General features: G+C 44.2%; 1 pseudogene; it reads right to left on the bottom strand.

Moving 5' to 3' along the window:
• Window positions 1-9,745: 9,745 nt before the first annotated feature.
• LOC148359193 (U2 spliceosomal RNA) lies at window positions 9,746-9,869 on the bottom strand (annotated as a pseudogene).
• Window positions 9,870-10,098: the final 229 nt, after the last annotated feature.

The following is a 10,098-nucleotide window of genomic DNA, read 5'->3' as shown; positions in this document are numbered from 1 at the left end:
GACAATGAAGACTATAAAGATTAGTACATGCATTTTATACATAAAAGAAACACAACTCTTTTGTCAGCTAGACATTCAGTCCATGCACTATATGAACATCACTGCAACAGCACCTAATCTACAAATGACTTCGCCTTTGAAATAAGAAGATAAAAGCATCCAGTCTAATGCTGCTATGTGGCACATGCCATGAGCTATGTTCCGACCGCTTGTGCTTATTAAACTTCAAATATGGCTTCAAATGAACCACTCAGTGTGAGTTGTTTTAATTCCAGCGTGCAAGGGTAGATGACATAATAAAAGGTGATGGTCAATGTTCAATTCTGCCTGGAGGAAGGTTTATCAGATAAAATGAGTCTTCACAGCTTGAAGCTTCATCAAGAGACTGGCAGTGAATATGACTTCAATAAGTAAGCAGCGACTTTGATAGCCTGTCCAGACCATAAAAACAGCAGATGCCAGTTGATTACTATACAGGCAATTACTGTATTTCATCCAAGTCAAGTCAAGTCTAGTCATGTTTATTTGTATAGCCCTTAATCACAAAGAGTCTTAAAGGTTTGCACGGATCAGAGACTATTGCAAACTGTTATTACAGACTATTAGCCTACATGAGGGCAAATGATACGCATATTATCAACATAAAGTATAGGTTATTCATATGCTATAGAGTAGAAGTGCGTTTTAAGCTTAGATTTAAACATTTTCACTGAGGTTGCTAATCGAATCTCAGGGGGGAGAGCATTCCACAGCACCGGGGCCCGAAGGGAGAACGCTTTCGAACCTGCGGATCTCTTCTTGGCTCTTGGGATCGCTAGTAGACCAGCGTTTTCAGAGCAAAGGCTCCGGACCGGAACATAGGGGGAAATTAAATCTGAAAGATATGAGGGAGCAAGTCCATGTATGATTTTGTATAATACCAACAGAACCTTAAAATCACATCTTAAGCTAACAGGGAGCCGATGCAGGTTAGCTAAAATCGGGGTAATGTGATCAAACTTTCTTGTCCTAGTTAAAAGCCTCGCTGCAGCATTTTGTACCAGCCGAAGGCTCTTGATTCTGGACTTCGGGAGACCGGAGAGTAGTGCATTACAGTAATCGAGATGGGAAGTAACAAACGTGTGAATTATAATCTCCGCATCTGACTGAGCCAGCATAGGACGAATTTTAGCAATGTTGCGAAGATGGAAAAAAGCTGTTCTAGTAATATTCTTCACGTGTGTTTGAAAGGACAGATCGGGGTCAAATATGACACCTACATTTTTAACTGAGTCACTCTGGGTGATCTTACATTCGTCAATGTTCAGAGCAGTTTTTGAGAACAAGTCACTGCATTTAGGTGGACCAATGACTAACATTTTGGTCTTTTCGGAGTTAAGGCGCAAGACGTTGAGTGACATCCACTCTGTTATCTCAGTTAGGCAGGCCTCCAAATTTCGACAATTTAGTCTGGCAGATTCCTCCATCCGAAGATATAGTTGAGTGTCATCTGCGTAGCAATGGAAACTGATATTATACTTGTGAATAATATCACCTAATGGAAGCATGTAAATGCTGAAAAGAAGGGGGCCAAGTACTGAACCCTGCGGAATACCACAGGTAACACCAAAGGGCTCAGATGTCATTTCACCATATTTAACACAGTGCGTCCTATTTGAGAGGTAGGAACTGAACCATAAGAGGACGGTTCCTGAGAGACCAATCCATTTTTCCAACCGTTCAAGTAAGATATTTTGGTCCACAGTGTCAAAAGCAGCACTAAGGTCCAGCAGCAGCAAGAGTGATGAAGCGCTGAGTCCATTGCCAGTAGAAGATCATTGGTTACCTTAATCAGGGCTGTCTCAGTAGAGTGGTTAGCCCTGAATCCTGATTGCATTGATTCAAAAAGATTGTTATCGGATACAAAATCATTCAGCTGCTGTGCCACATTTTTTTCAAGTACTTTAGAAAGAAACGGTAGGTCTGACACAGGTCTATAATTACATAGGCTTCCTGGATCAAGGTTGGGTCGTTTCAGTGTAGGTTTAATAACAGCGGACTTAAAAGCCGCTAGAACTACACCTGAGGAGAGTGGTATGTTTATAATATTTAGAACTGAAGGTCCAAGGATCACAAAAAGACCTTTAATCAGCGAACCCGTGGGCGGGTCAAACAGGCAAGTAGCCTGACCTAAATGTGCATATTGCTAATGAAGAAACACAATGAATTATTCTGTTTGCTGTATGATGCTCCACTGCATACCAATGCAATTTGGATGCTTCTTATCCCATTCAATGATTTTAGGCTATACTGCTTTCGAATATGAGATATTTTTGTTTGCTTTAAAAAAACATTAGCTTAAAAAATATACCCTAGACAATCCATTAATCATGCGCATAATTACGCATGACGTGTCCAATTAAGATTATTCACGGCTATATAACATTGCACCATGTTTTTAAATTCCCCTAGCAACCAGTAGTTCATTGAACTATTTCTTGAGTACACCCTTTTTATATTACAAAGCAGGCAATATCCTTAAAGTATACTAGAATTTTATTAGCATCACCTAAGTGTACTCAAGAATATTTTGATTTTGCTGGTGTTTATTGGTATATCCAAGAAGAAACTCACAAATTAATACTTATAATTATGTAGATATACTGAAAAATCAGTGGCCATGTCAGTAGACTGTCTGCTGTCAAACAGATAAGTCATGTTTTCTGTCAACCGATATGGGTTTTCCAGTGTTGATACCAAGAGGAATCCAATAACATTTGGAGCCAATATTTGTTTGCTGTAAAACCCTAAAATTTTGTGTGACATATTTCTAATAATGAAAAAGAAAGAAAAAATATTTGTCATAGATTTTAATCAAAATGTAATAGCTCTCTGAAACTTTTTACAATAAATAAATTAGAATGTCAACACAACTAGCATTACTAATGTTTTACCTAAACCAAAAACTAAGCAGGAATTAAAATTGGGCTTAGGAGCAACTCATGTAAAGGTAAATAAAACTTAAGTATCTCCCTGAAACATTTTACAGTTAATAAATTACTATTTCAACACAACTAACATGACTGATTTTTCACTCGAATCAAAAAGTAACAGTGCAGGAAATAATACTGGGCTTAGCAGAAACTTGTATAAAGGTACATAAAAACTTTCTTTACAATAAAAACTAAAAATGTCAATACGACCAACATGATTTCAATTGACCTGAAACAAAAAGTGCATAGAAATTTCAACGAAGCTGGAAAATAAAAAAGTGTGGGCACTCATGTTTTGGAGACCCATTGACCAACTAATGTTATGGTAAGAGAGCTAATCACCTCCACTTCATGCCACGGTTGCCATGGCGCCCAATTGGTCCCCGCCGTTTGGCGCCAGGTTCTGTCACAGTTGTCACGGTGCCCAATTGGCCCGGCCCATGGAGACCAGCTGAAACACGTTGACAGATTACTCCCTGGGAGTACTTAAACGCTGTCCTTTGAGTCGTTTGTTGTCGGAGCGTCTGCGTCCAATTTCGTTGTCATAGCATATCCCATGTTGTAACAATGACAATAAAGGCATATTCTATTCTATTCTATTCTATTCTATTCTATTCTATTCTGAAACTCCTGCTAAACACTGTTGTGATATGCCAAGCCTGTGAATCCCCGTTTTGCCTGTGTTTTGCCCCTGTTTTGTTCTCGCCCTGAGCTTTTTGATTTTGAACACTTCCTCGTGGCGATCAATCTACTTCCGTGACCAACGATCCACGGATCGAGTGGGCGCTCATTACCTCTTCTCCCCAATAAACTGTGAGTAACGTTACGCGATTGGGTTCTGCCTCCTGTTTCCTCTTCTGGTTTGTGATACTTCAGTGTGCTTTTTCTGCTCTCAATCGCAAACACACACGCCTGATTGACAGACAGCTGATGCCGATATACATCGAATTCCCAAATATTGGTGGCGATAATCGGCTAGCCCTATAATGGGTCGACCCCTAGTTCAGTCTACAGGATGAGTCCTTCCAAAAAATATGAAACAAAACAGAGTAAGTTGAAATCATTAATAGCTTAAATTAGGTAAGTACTATATGTTAAATATATACAACATAACTGACAATCATATGCAACTAATAAAAGTATATTGAACCTGCACGACAATCCCTTGTAATGGGTCCTACTTTTTTAAACTCCTTTATTCTTACAAGAGGGTTAAGATGAAGAAGATGATACACTGTACAGATTTGTGAAAAAAGGGAGAGTTTCAAGTAAAGGGGAATCAAACTCCTCACTCCCCCTGGTAAGGTCTATTTATGGGTACCAGAGAGGACGGTCCGTCAGGATGTCGATTCAGGAATTAGGAAGAGCAAAGTAGTTTTTGTCTTGGGAGTGGATCAGCAGACTAGCTCTACACCATCTGCAGGGTCTTCAATCCAGTCTGTATGCTAAGGCTGTGTTCCTTCAGGTGCTCTGTGGGGATCTCTGGAATACCAGACAATGGAGCAGGAGATCAACAGACGGATCAGGGAAGTGTCTGCCATCATGCAGATCCTGAAGCGGTCCATTGTGGGGAAGACCGATTTGGGCTAATTTTTCGTGTGAATTTACGTTTCAAACCACACCTATGGCCATGAACTGTGGGCCATGGTCAAAGATACAGATCCAGCTACAAATGGCTAAAATGAGTTTCCTCTGCATGGTGGCTGGGGTCTTCATTCGGGTGAAAAGCTCGGTCTCAGTTTAAAGCTGCTGCTCTTCCATATTAAGAGGAGCCAGATGAGGTTACTTAGGCATAACCCTAACCTTCCCTCAAGAGGTGTTCCAGGCCTGTCCCACCAGCATGTCCCACCGCCACTAGAGAGTGAGTGAGAGAGTGAGTGAGAGAGAGAGTGAGAGAGAGTGATTGAGAGAGAGAGAGAGAGAGAGAGAGAGAGAGTGAGAGAGAGAGTGAGAGCTCTATGCTTGTCTGGGAACGCTTTTTGATCCCGAACAAAGTGAAGGTCTGGGCTTTCCTAGTGATGCTGCTGCCCCAGGGACCCACCCCAAAGAAGGTGAAAGATAATGGACAAATGGATGAACTAGTATACTTAAACTATACGTTATAAAAACTAACTTTGGGCCAATTTTGTATGAACAGCGTTTGAATTAATTCACATTCAAATAGAATAATAACCTTTTACTTCAGAAATTCATCTTTTTTGTAAGAGTTTTGATGACGTTTTGGTTTTAATACTAAAGATTTGTGCCAGATCACTACTTAAATTTACAATGTGATGTCATATTTGCAAGTGTATCTTACAAAGCCCCATGACTACTTCGTTGTTGGTGGCAAAGAAAAAGACAAAATTGTAGTCTGCTGTCTCAGTTTTGGCAGCCTGAAGAGATTACTTACACATAAGTAAAGCCGATGACGCTTTGAAATATTATCAAGTTCCACATGTTGTGGCTTTTGACGGAACCCAGGATTCTAACACAACAGAACAAATTGCCGAGCGGCAATCATAAGAAAATATCAGTTTGTTGTTTCGATCTTCCTTAATGAATTATCTTATACCACCTGGTGATGACAACTAGCATTCAAAGTCTATGATCATGAAATCGCTCTGCCCTCACAAGAAATAGCTTGTTCCATCTTATGGTATTTTAAATGTTTGTCAGCGCCATCTTTCAGTGTCTCCCTCTCTCCCTCTCACACACAAACACACACACACACACACTTTATTCCCCGAACTTGTTTTGTTGGTTTAGTTTCTCAGCTCAACATGCAATACGGTATAACCACATAATTAGTATTTATCATGTGAAGCTTATTTCAAAAAACGATCTCAAACATTAAGCATTTGCAATATCGAGGGAAATAACCGAATTTCAGATGTCAGCTATTCTTTGAATAGTTGGAACTCCAACTGCATATCTGGTTTACAAACGCATTGCACGGATGGGTGTTTTTCTTGGGTGGTGTGGTTTTCCCGAAATTATCATTGGCACCAAAATATGATTTATTTATTTAAAAAATGCATCGAAATAAGATATACTCATAAATGCCTATAGCACATTGTTAAAAAGGCCTAAAATCAATGGATAAGCCTCCAATCAATTGCAGTTGAAATATATGGGCTGCCATCTAATGTTTTCTACTCTTACTTACAATTTCAATGTTGTTTCATTGTATTATCAGGGTGTGATTCAGACTAAGAGAACTTATAAGTCAGTCTGTGCAAGATCCATTCCTTTTAACTGTCATGATTGCTAAACTCAAGACAGGTGGGGCAATCGTTTGGCACTAAGGAGCGCGCTCTCTGATTGGCTGGCACTCCCCTCTTAAGCAGTCAGCACCCAGAGGGGTGTGTCAGACCGTACTTGTGTCTCTCTGTGTGTTTTGCCAGATTACCAGTACCAAAGATTTCTCCTGCTTGACTCCTGTTTCGACCTGTTTATGTCCCACGTTTACGATCTACTCTCCTGCCCTAGCCACGGACCAGCCCGCTAAGCTGTATCGATTTTGCCTACCTGTCACGGAACTGCCATTCCGTCCATCGCTGCTAGCGACCGACAACCATCGGCTTGCAAAGCAAGCTCTGTCAGCTCAATCCAATAAAGATTCTTTTAAAACGAATGCAATTGGGTCCGAGGTTCCATTCTGGTTCGTGACAGAACGGTCTGACCAGAGAAGGACCCAGCGAACGTTTTTCAGGAGCGCCGATCGGAGAAAGGAGCCATGCAGCGTTCACATCGGACTGAGGCGGAGTTCCGACGGATGTCGGGTGACGTGTCCGCCATTCTTCGACTTCAACAAGAAATGCTTCAGCGCCAGCAAGCAAAGTTGGGTGCCCTCCTAGAGATTCTCGCTCGTCAGCTGCACGCATCGGTCCCGCCTACCGTTAATTCTCTGTCTGCCGTGCCGCCGCAAGCCCCGCCCCTCCCGCTCGTGAATTTTCCCGCCTTTGAAACGGCAGAGCCGCGTGTGGGCAACCCGGAAAAAAATTGTGGCGGTCCTGCCCAGGTTCGCGCTTTCCTGGTGAACTGTCGGCTTTCTTTTGACTTGCAACCCCGTAACATTGCGTCCGAAGCGGCCAAAGTGGCCTTCACAATTAACCACCTGTCCGGGAGGGCTCATCTTTGGGGAACAGCAGAATTTGAACAGGGTTCGGCGATACGCTCATCGCTCGACCTTAAAATGCTGAAGGTGTTCAATACAGGCTCCTCTTCGGCCGACGCCTCCCGCTCACTCATGAACATTCGCCAGGGGAGGCGCACAATTGCCAACTACTCCATCGATTTCCGGACACTCGTGAGCCAAAGCAATTGGAACGCGGAAGCGCTTGTGGACGCCTATCTTTTCAGCCTAGCGGACTATTTGAGGGACGAGTTGGTGTCCCACGCTCCCCCGGCCACGCTCGACGAGGCGATCGCGTTGACAGCCCGGATCGATCGTCGGGTCCAGGGGCGACGCCGTGAAAGAGTCCGCCAATTCCAGCAGCCACCCGCGATTCCTCTAGACCTACCAGAGGCTATGGAGGTGGATCGCACGTCGCTGTCCATCGAGGAGCGTCAGCGTCGACTCTCTACCGGCCTCTGTCTGTACTGTGGAGGGCAAGGACACTGGGCAGCATGATGCCCGGTGTCGAGTGGATAAGTTTCTACCTGCTTCCTTCCCGCGGTCAACCGCTCGTCCTGGTCCAGTCGTGGCTGGTAAAGCACAACCCTCACTTGGACTAGCGGACAGGGGCGGTCCTGGAGTGGGGGGTTGAATGCCAACGAACCTGTTTTCACACAACCTCTCATCCTATCCTTTCCAGGTCTCCTCCCGCAACGCCTGATCTAGCTGAGGTTCCCATCAGCTTGCCGGTTCGCCAGTCCAGCTCTCCTGCTTGCCAGCTCGGCCCGCCTGCTCGCCAGCCTGGCCTGTCTGCTCGCCAGTTCGGCTCTCCTGCTCGCCAGCCCGGCCCGTCCGTTCGCCTGTCTGGACGTCAGTCTGTCTGCCTGCCCGGCCCTCCTTCCGCATGCCTGCCTGACGCGTCGTCCGTCGGGGCGCCTGGACCGCTGATCCGTCCGCCCGGTTCACCTGCCTGCATACTAGCCCACCGGTCTTGACGTCCGTCCGCCCGCCCGACGTCCGTCCACCCGCCCGTATTGACGTCCGTCCGTCCGCCTGCCTTCCCACCGGTCTCGACGTCTGTGTGCCAGCCATCCCGGGGCGTCCGTCGGCGTGTCTCGAGACCGGCCTGACATGAAGCCTGCCTGCCAGTCTACCTACCGCCTGAATCTGGACCAACCAGTTCCGCGCCGAGGTCATTCCCGAGGTTCCAGCTCATCTGTTATTCCATCTTCGGCCCCATCCCCTGCCGCCCCTTCGGATGCTGGCGAGGGGGCCTCCGTCCACTCAGAAGAGTTCTGAGGATGGGCCTCCGTCCACTCAGAAGAGTTCTGAGGATTGCCTGCGACGCACCTATGGATTACCTGTGACGCACCTATTGGTTTATCTGTGACGTACCCGAGGATTACCTGTGACGATAACATGGATTATTTTTGTTTGTTTTGGGACTTCTGGAGCCGTGCCTTGAAGGGGGGGTTCTGTCATGATTGCCAAACTCAAGACACCTGGGGCAATCGTTTGGCACTAAGGAGCGCGCTCTCTGATTGGCTGGCACTCCCCTCTGTATCAAGGTGTGTCAATTCTACATTCCTGTCACCGAACTGCCATTCCGTCCAACGCTGCTAGCGACCAACAACCATCGGCTTCCAAAGCAAGCTCTGTCAGCTCAATCCAATAAAGATTCCCTTAAAACGAACGCAATTGGGTCCGAGATTCCGTTCTGGTTCGTGACATTAACAGATCAAACTATGTGGGATATGGTGGTCTTATTTGCAGAAATCAAAGGCAGTTTGGGAGAAAATCTACCTTGGTCATATCCCTCATGAGGGTTGACCGACAGCAAGACACACACACACTAGGGTGGTCCTTATTTTTCGACTTTTAAAATTTCATGCTCTGACCCCTTGAATATGTTCCAATATATACAAAACGTAATTAGGCAAAGTTTCATCAAAATCAAAGGATATTTAGAGGTCGCTCAAGGCCTCTGAAATTTTGGTATGAAAAATAAGGATTTTTCGCACATTATATCAGACCTAGTGTACAAAGTTACTTGTAACTTTTCTTGTGTTACAATTATAAGCAATGGACTGAAATTGGATGTTCTAAAACGGCGTACACATAGGGTTAAGATTTCCGTTTTTTCTCGAAAATTGCCAAAATTTTACCATTTTGGGAAATTTCAAAGTCGTTGAGCTACCTCTAAATATTATCCAAATTGTTCAAAATTGCACACAGTGTGTTTTTATCAATATAAGAACATATGCGGGGGGTCAGAGCCCAATATTTCAAAAAAAAAATTTCGACCCCCATTAAGGACCACCCTAACACACACACAATAACAAAGAAAATAAAAGGGAAATAAATAGCAAAAATAAATAAATAAATTAAAAAAAACACTATGGCCAACCCAACTGCCCACCAAACAAGCACCCAAGCTGGTCATGCTTTCGTCCCTCCAGATGAAATGGGACACCAGAAAGCGGCCAAGAAAGGGTAGATCAAAGATTGGGGGTTTTGGGGGTTTTTAAGGGTTATTGATCTATCTTCGTTATTCATTATCCATTATCCGTTATCGGTCAGTTCATAATACGCTACAAAGCCTAGGAGCTGGGACACTTACTCTCAGCCAAAAGGCCAAGCTAAGGTCCTAGCCCTAAAGCCTTGCTGCGATCATTGCGAATGCACCGTTCCCGGAGGTACTGCAATACCGGGCCGATGCGTGGAGTGGACAGAGCAAGCTCTTAGATATTCCACAGCGATAAAGTTACGAATGTTTAGAAATGTCTAAAAGAAGCTTTCTCATTCAAAAACACTGTGCCTACTTTCTACCGTAGTGGTAGCAGCATCGTGCTTGAAGGCTTTTACTAATATTGATGATGGCTGGAAAGAATGAAAAACGAGCCGCTATACAAAAGAGTTGGTTGATTTTAAACACCTTTGAGCTACAACACTGAGTGACAACACTTTTATGAGTGTATGATTCTGTTTAACGGTCACAGACCTTTGATGTTGAAAACATAGTTGTTT

The sequence above is a fragment of the Urocampus carinirostris genome, chromosome 9 (assembly GCF_059441175.1).
Source record: "Urocampus carinirostris isolate Australia breed hairy pipefish chromosome 9, RoL_Ucar_1.0, whole genome shotgun sequence".
Taxonomy (NCBI): domain Eukaryota; kingdom Metazoa; phylum Chordata; class Actinopteri; order Syngnathiformes; family Syngnathidae; genus Urocampus; species Urocampus carinirostris.
Note: the sequence above shows the minus strand (reverse complement) of the source record. Positions and strands in the feature narration are given on the sequence as shown.